Source organism: Adiantum capillus-veneris, chromosome 25 (assembly GCF_014529385.1).
Source record: "Adiantum capillus-veneris isolate H3 chromosome 25, ASM1452938v2, whole genome shotgun sequence".
NCBI lineage: Eukaryota > Viridiplantae > Streptophyta > Polypodiopsida > Polypodiales > Pteridaceae > Adiantum > Adiantum capillus-veneris.
In genome coordinates this window covers 829,317-837,500 of record NC_140955.1, presented here as the reverse complement: position 1 = coordinate 837,500, position 8,184 = coordinate 829,317, and positions in this window count along the sequence as shown.

Sequence of the window (8,184 nt, the reverse complement as noted above, 5' to 3'; positions counted from 1 at the left end):
AATTCATGAGACATATACTTCCCCCCTCGATCGGAACAGAGGGTGCCCATAGTACATTTCGAGACATTTTTAGCCATAGCCAGAAATTGTTTGAAGCACATAAAACTTCGGACTTTGCTTTAAGCGGAAATATCCATGCATGCTTGGAGTAATCATCAATGAAAGTCACGAAGTAAAGGTAATTGCCCAAGGACGGAGTTTGTATGGGCCCACAAACATCACTATACACAAGTTGCAACCTGCATTTGGTCCTAATTGAACCATCCTTTGGAAACTTTGAATGTTGCATCTTACCCAAGATACAACCTTCACAAACATGTTTGACAGGTGCTTCAAGAGGTGGCAAAGAAGCAACCATATCAGATTTTTGCAAACGCAGCAAACTGGAAAAATTCAGCTGCCCAAAACGTGCATGCCACAGTTTTGCATCTGAAACAACCCTTGAATCTACAACTGCATTTGCGAAATTTTGTCCACACTTGCCATACAAAGTGAGCTTATATAGCCCATGGCACAAAAGGCAAGATGCAACAATTTCATCACCAAAACTAAGATGATAAATTGTACATCTGTCATCTACAAATTTGACTACAAGTCCAAGTCTAGCAAGTGCAGATACAGACAAAGGATTCTTCTTGATCCCAGGTACATAAATTGCATCAACAAGTGTGAAAGAACTGCCATTTTCAGCAGTGAGCATAATCTTTCCAACTCCCTGAACCGGATAAGAAGCATTTTTAGCACAAGTGAGTGAATTCTCATGAGAGACAGACTCGAGAGAGGTGAACAATTCACGATGTGAGGTAATGTGCTTTGTAGCACCACTGTCAAAATGCCACACATGTGAATCTGCAGCGACTGACATGCATGCATCACGGTCAACAGGATTGTAAGTGCACTCTGCACTAAAGGCCCATTCTGCATCAGTATCAGTATCACAGTCTCCTTTCACAGAAGACTCAACAATGGCTGCATTTGTAGTGGAACCAACATTTGCAGTGGAACCACCCTCTTTCTTCTTAGCCTCTTTGGCCTTCAACTTAGGACACTGCTTGATCAAGTGATCATGGCTTTACAATAATGGCAACGCATCTTCTTTTTTTCCTTATCACCAGAATTTCCAGACGAATTGCTGTAAGCAGAAGCATTAAGAACATGTGTTTTTCCACTCGCAGAAGAACCATAAGAAGTGGCTGTATTGCTGTTACCACCCTTTCTTTGAGAAGAAATAAAAGCATGTTCAACTGCACACTGTCTAGTCCTGTTTTTTCTGGAAAGTACTCTTGCAACAACAATGTGCACAATGCATCAAACTTGACAACTTTAGGATTTCCTTGGGTCATAAGTCTCCAAGTACTAGCAAAAGTCTGGTAAGAATCTGGTAAGGCATCAAGAACAGTCTGCATAAGGGAACTATCTGAAATGACTTCACCTGCAGAAAGAAGTTGCTCATTGATATCCTTGACACCAGCAAGGAAAGTGTCCATATCATCTTCCTCATGCATAATCTTCGACTCCAGCTCTTTACGCAGCAATGCAATTTTTCGCTCATTGCGGCTTGCATAAAGACGAGCCAGAATATCCCAAGCCTGTTTTGCAGATTTCACTGAATAAATATAAGGAGTAATGGTGCGCTTCACGGACAACGCAATCAATGCATGAGCCTGTGCATCCTTTACATCCCAACGATCTTGTTCTGCCATAGGCAAACCAACTCTAATAGCCGCAATCCTTGTAGCAAGACCTGCCACATCCTCAACATCGCCTACATTTTTAGAACCAGGACGTACATCAATGCCCTGCACAATATCCCAGACGTCCTTTGACACAAGAACATGTTGCATCATGTAAGCCCACATAGGGTAATTATCCCCATCCAATCTGTTCTCAGTAGCAAACATATTGAACACATCTGTTTTGTTGTCAGCCATGGAAAATGCATGCACCTGATGTGAAAACTGCCCGAAATGAGGAGAAACTAAGTGAGACTAGCGCATGCTATATAGCACAACCCGCAGTAGATTGTATGGGACCTGTTATGCAGCATTTGGCACTGACAAAAAATTTGCACAAAATGACAAAATTACATGTGCAGACTTGGCTGTAGTGGAAGAGAGGCCGAAATGAGCCCGAATAAAAAATTTGAGCAGACTGAGGTCCTCAGTCCTAAACCCAAAATTTTTGTCGACCTGCGAACGCTCGCCAAAGCTCATTGAAATCGAAGAGAATGAGAAGGCATGTGCTGAGCTGCTGGCGACTAAGCCCGGGAGGACGCAACCTGCTAGGATAGCAATTGTTGGAATTAGGATTGCATGAAAACATACACAGCTTAGAGAAGACCAAGGAAGCTCAAGGCACACAACAGAGAGTGTATTACTTAGTGTGCAATAAAAAGATAGATAGCTCTAAAGTGATGGACGTATATATCAATGCACGGGGGAAAAAACCTCCTAAAGAGGGAAAATGTCCCGACGGTCCTAGTGTGTTCACACACATCACTACCACATGTATATGGTAACGTCAAACATTGACATTAAAAACCATGATCATGGCATATTTGATATCATTGAAAGAGACCATAAACACACAAGGTGAAGAATTATAGGCACTTGCAATGGAGAATGACACGTTAAGGGTTCTTGTGGTTGAGAATAAAAATCTCAAGAGGACATTTGAGATGCAAACAACATGTTTGATGCAACTTCAAGAGGAAGTCATGGAATGTAAATGCTCTCTTGTGGACTTGACTGCTTTGAAGGAGCGTATAAGCAAAGTAGAGCATGACCATGTATTGAAAGAGGAGCATGAATCGAGATGTATGCGACACGAAAAATGTATACACAAACAAATTTTGGGCTGATGTATGTGGTAACAATGTGGTTTTTAATTCCTTCCTCATGCAAACTATGGCTCAAAGAAAGAATGTTGAGAATGTGGATGCACAGGAGTCAAAGAAACAAGAGCAACATTCCAAGAACATTGTTATTCGTGGAAGTCCTGAAGAGAAGTTAGAGACACCTCCTTCTCTTGACATTATTATCGAAGATTTTTTTTTCAAAACCCACTTTGGCATGTCAAGATTTATGGGTCACAAAGTACATAGAGTGGGTAAGCAAGGCACTCCTTGCTCGAGAGAACATCCACTTGTATGCACCATGCCGGATGAGACCAAACAAATGATTATCCTTGATAATAGTTGGATCTATTTGAGAGATACAAAATGTTTTGTATGTGAAGATCGCACGATTAAGCAACAAAATATGTGTCAAGGCATATGAGGAGAGAAATAAGAAAAACAAGGATCTCTCATGAAGAAAATGTGCCCAAGAAGGAGGTGAGTCCCTCAAGAAAATATGAATGCGCAACCTATAAGGCCGAGTTACATTTGAAAGTATGCTTCTGGAATTGCAATGGATACCCATGGAATACGGGGGTTGGCATAAATGAACTAATAAGCAAAGCCGATGTTGTACATCTTGTTGAAACTTGGGAGCATGATACACAAAGGATTAACAGGTTGGAGGATTACATGTACATTCATTGATGTGGTCAAAGAATCTCAAACAATGAAGAGGGCAAGGAGGGGAAGCATGTATAGTTAAGAAAGGATTGAGGAATTTTGTATCAATTGTGAAAGATGTCAAGCATAAACATTATGTATGGTTGAAATTTATGACACCAAAAAGAGCACCCATTTTTGTAGACGGTTGCTACATTCTTTCTCTTGAATCTCCCTTTTATGCTTACATGGATAGAGATCAACTATTTTTTGATTTGGAGGAGGACATTGCTTATTCTAAAGACAAAGGGGATGTTATTGTCTTTGGGGATATGAATGCTCACACAAAAACATTGCAACATGATACACAACAATTTGACATGCCATACATTTCAAGGGAGTTTAAGGAAGGTCACATACAAGAGCCCACTTGAATTTTGACGTCAAATTACCAGCGTCAATGGTGGACGTCAGTATATATGTAAGTAAATCTGGATGGAGATCAACTTTTTGAATTTTTGATGCCTGTATCGGCAGCTATTCCGGTGCTTGTATCGAGGTACTTTTGACGCCTGTACCGAAGTTTCCTCCGATGTCTTTACCAGCACCTATACCAGCGGACCCTCCAAAAAACAAACCCGCAGGTCTTTCCCTGTGCATTTCCCTCATGCTATGCCTCTTCTCTTGCCCTCCTTCTCCTCACCTGCTGTAGATCTGTTGCCCAACGAGTTGTCGGAGGTGAGATTGTTGCTTGTGGACTACTCCCCAGCATCAAGGTGAGATTCTTTTCAAGTTTGCTTGTAAGTTTGTGTGTATGTGTGTCTAACATAATGTTTGTGTCTGCGCGTTTTTACAGGTTTGAAGACGTTTTTAAGACCCTTTCTTGCTCAAAAAGGTCATATGTGAAAATTTTATTCATTAGGATTTTAATGGTTTAAATTTTTATGCAATTTTGTTTTGAAATTATGCTTTTGGGTAATTTTGTTTTGAGATTATGCTATAGGGAAATTTTGTTTTAAAATTATGCTTTGGAGAAATTTTGCTTTGAAATTATGCTATGGAAAAATTTTGTTTTGAAAGTACCGTATCATCTCATCATCATCATACGGTTGATAAGATTTATGTTATAGTTAGGGTATAGGTTCTAGGTTAGGTTATACGTTAAGCTAGGTTAAGTTATAGGTTAGGTTAGATTAGCTTATAGGTTAGGTTTAGGTTATAGATTAAGTTAGATTATAGGTTAGGTTATAGGTTGGGTTAGAGAAAGCAACAAATAATATAAAAAATGCAAAGGGACTTCGAAAATGACTCGTGTACTTCAAAAAACACAAACGAACTTCGGTTAGGTTAGGTTTAGGTTATAGGTTATAGGTTATAGGTTAGGTTATGTTATAGGTTATGTTATGTTAGGTTTAGATTATAGGTTATGTTAGGTTAGGTTTATGTTATAGGTTGTATGTAAAAGGTTAGGTTAGGTTAGGTTGTACGTAAAAGGTTAGGTTAGGTTAAGTTGTATGTTAAATCAGGTTTAAGCTATAGGTTACGAAGGTTAGGTTGTACGTAAAACGTTAGGTTAGGTTTTAGGTTAAGTAATTTTTAGGTTATACATTAGGTTAGAGCTAGCGACGAATAGTAGAAAAAACGCAAACGAACTTCGAAAATGACTCGTGTACTTCAAAAAACGCAAACGGACTTCGGTAAGGTTATGTTATAGGTTAGGTTTAGGTTATAGGTTAGGTTATAGGTTATATGTTAGGTTAGGTTTAGGCTATAGGTTAGGTTAGATTATATGTTAAGTTAGAGCTAGCGACAAATTAATAGTAGAAAAACGCAAACGGACTTCGAAAATGACTCGTGTACTTCAAAAAATGCAAACGGGATTTGGTTAAGTTAAGTTATAGGTTAGGTTAGGTTAGGTTAGAGGTTATGCTACGTTAGGTTTAGGTTATAGGTTAGGTTATAGGTTAGGTTATAAGTTAAGTTAGATTATCGGTTATGTTAGAGCTAGCGAAAAATAGTAGAAAAAACGCAAACGGATTTCGAAAATGACTCGTGTACTTAGAAAAATGCAGACGAACTTCGGTTAGGTTATGTTATAGGTTAGGTTTAGGTTAGGTTAGGTTATAGGTTAGGTTAGGTTTAGGTTATAGGTTTCAAAAGCGCAATTGGACTTCAAAAGCGCACACAGACTTCAAAACACTAATATATAGTCATTGAGCAATAAAGACGAGATTATTATCATGTGGTCCTAATCTCCGTGCACCTCTAGACCGAGGTGTGCGGGGATCGGGCATGGCTAGAGAATGTGAGGTTGCTAGAGCTAACGGCAAATAGTTAAAAAAAAAGTAAACGGACTTTGAAAATGACTTGTGTACTTCAAAACGCAAACGGACGTTGACAAACGAAGTAAAATAATGCAATCGGACTTCAAAAGTGCACACAGACTTCAAAAACCCTAATATATAGTCATTGATCGATAAAGACGAAATTATTACCCTGTTGTCCTAATCTCTGTGCACCTCTAGACCAAGGTGTGCGGGGATAGGACCTGGCTAGAGAATGTGAGGTTGTCATGTAGTTAGTAGTTATAACAAGAGTGTTTTAATTATTTGTTGCATCATTGGTAGATAAAGTGAGGTTGACATGTACTGTCATGTAGTGTGTAGTTATGAGGGATCCCTAACTCCGAGCAAGATTTTCCGAGAAATTTCTAAACCGAGCAAAAGAGCAAGCTACAATAACAAAAAAGCAAGGAGCTCTCTTAATTTTCAGTACACAAACCAAGGGAGCTTTTCACATGATTTCTATATTTTGTTGTAGCTTATATATATATATACAATCACTAAAAAGTACACACTAAGCTAGCAATGCTCAAAATTGAAATTTTGTGACATGTCAATAGAAAGATATATAATGCTATTACAATGTATGCAACTTCAGGACGACTGTCTATGAGTTGCAAGTCCTCTAATGTGCAAGTATAATGAGCTAGTGATGGTTGTAAAATAGAAATATTTACTATAGACTATAATAGCATAAGGACTAAAATAAACAATTATAAAGATACTAGCAATTTTGCACAAGCATGAGTTTTACAAACACTTTTAATTTTGTCCATTCTAGAGACCTCTTTCTCAATTTTAGACCAATTCGAATTGTGTAAAGCTAAAAACCCCTTTCTCAGAGTAGTGCTAGAACGCTCCCATAAAAAAGAATAGCTTTTCCTATTTTAGGTGTAGTTAAAAATGTCGGGCCCATGGAAAATAGCTATAAAGAAAAAAATTTGTATTAGAACACAAGGCTAGATCCACACTAACAAAAACAAAACGGTTTTGACAAATTCTTTTGTAAAAGAGCTCCTCATTCTCTTGGCTTTGTTCAACATTATAACATTCTACTGGATTGACACAACTAGGTTTGGTATGGGTGCAAGATTGTTTCCTCAACTAATAGGGTGAGTAATTTCGTCACAAGAAGCCATCATTCCTCCCCCTATTATTCCCACATTGTGAAGTATGGAAACCTCATGTGCTTCTATTGTCTTGTCTTTGCTTAGCTAGCTAGGTTTGACACTGGAGGTAGGGGGACTATCGGCCTTTGTAGCCCTCATACACAAATGCCATCTGTTTGTAAACTTAGCTAGGCCATGCATTTTTGTGCGAAGTCTATAAATGCCGGTAGTCCTCCTACCTCCAATGTCACACCTCTATTGGGTCCATGTTTGGGAAAGGTCTGCCTAAGCTTAACCTTGGGCTGATTGAAGATCAAGATTACTGGACTACAAACATTTGGAAAGGGAATACAAATCGATAAAATATATCAAAAATAGTTAAAAATCCTACAAATTTGTAATTTTCACTTGTACTTTTGGTTTGCATGTTTACAAGGAGGAAGCGCAATGGTTTAGGGAAAAGAGAATAACGGACTTTCTTGAACATGACCCTCTCAAATAAAATTGCATGGACACATATTAATAACAGTGTTTTCAGATGGTGTCCCAGCCAGGGCTTGCCAAAAACACACTTTTGTAATTGAGCAAAATAAGGGCATACTAAAAACTAATAGACTGTTAGGTCAAAATTTGAAGCATTTCCTAGTTCTCTTATTCTTCAAACCATGCTCAAAATCTTGTTAGAATGTTGTAATTCCAACTCGTAGGTGTCTACTTTTAGCTTAAACTTTCCTCCAATTTGGAGATTGATAAAGGGCTCAAGATGCACAGCTTGACCATGCGTGTAGAGTAGGTAAACAATCTTTGATTTGCATCGAGCTTTTGTTTGATGTCTTCGTCATATTTGCAAGATTAGGTCATGAACGTGTGTGTGTGTGTGTGTGTGTGTGTGAGAGAGAGAGAGAGAGAGAGAGAGAGAGAGAGAGAGAGAGAGAGAGAGAGAGAGAGAGAGAGAGAGAGAGAGAGAGAGAGAGAGAGAGAGATCTTTCTAAATTCAAGGGACATGTGACTGGTGCCACACAGAACACGTGCATGCTTGAGATGGCTCACGAAGAGATTGACCCTACAAATTAGGTGTGCAATTTCTTGATCTCGGTGACTCGTGACTCGTGAGGGATCTCAGTCAGTTATCGATGCACTATTAGTGTCCAGCTGCATGTCCCCACCATTGGCTCTACAACCAAGTGAAAAAGCTTAATCCTGGATTGAATGCACTTCTTTATTCTGTATTGCC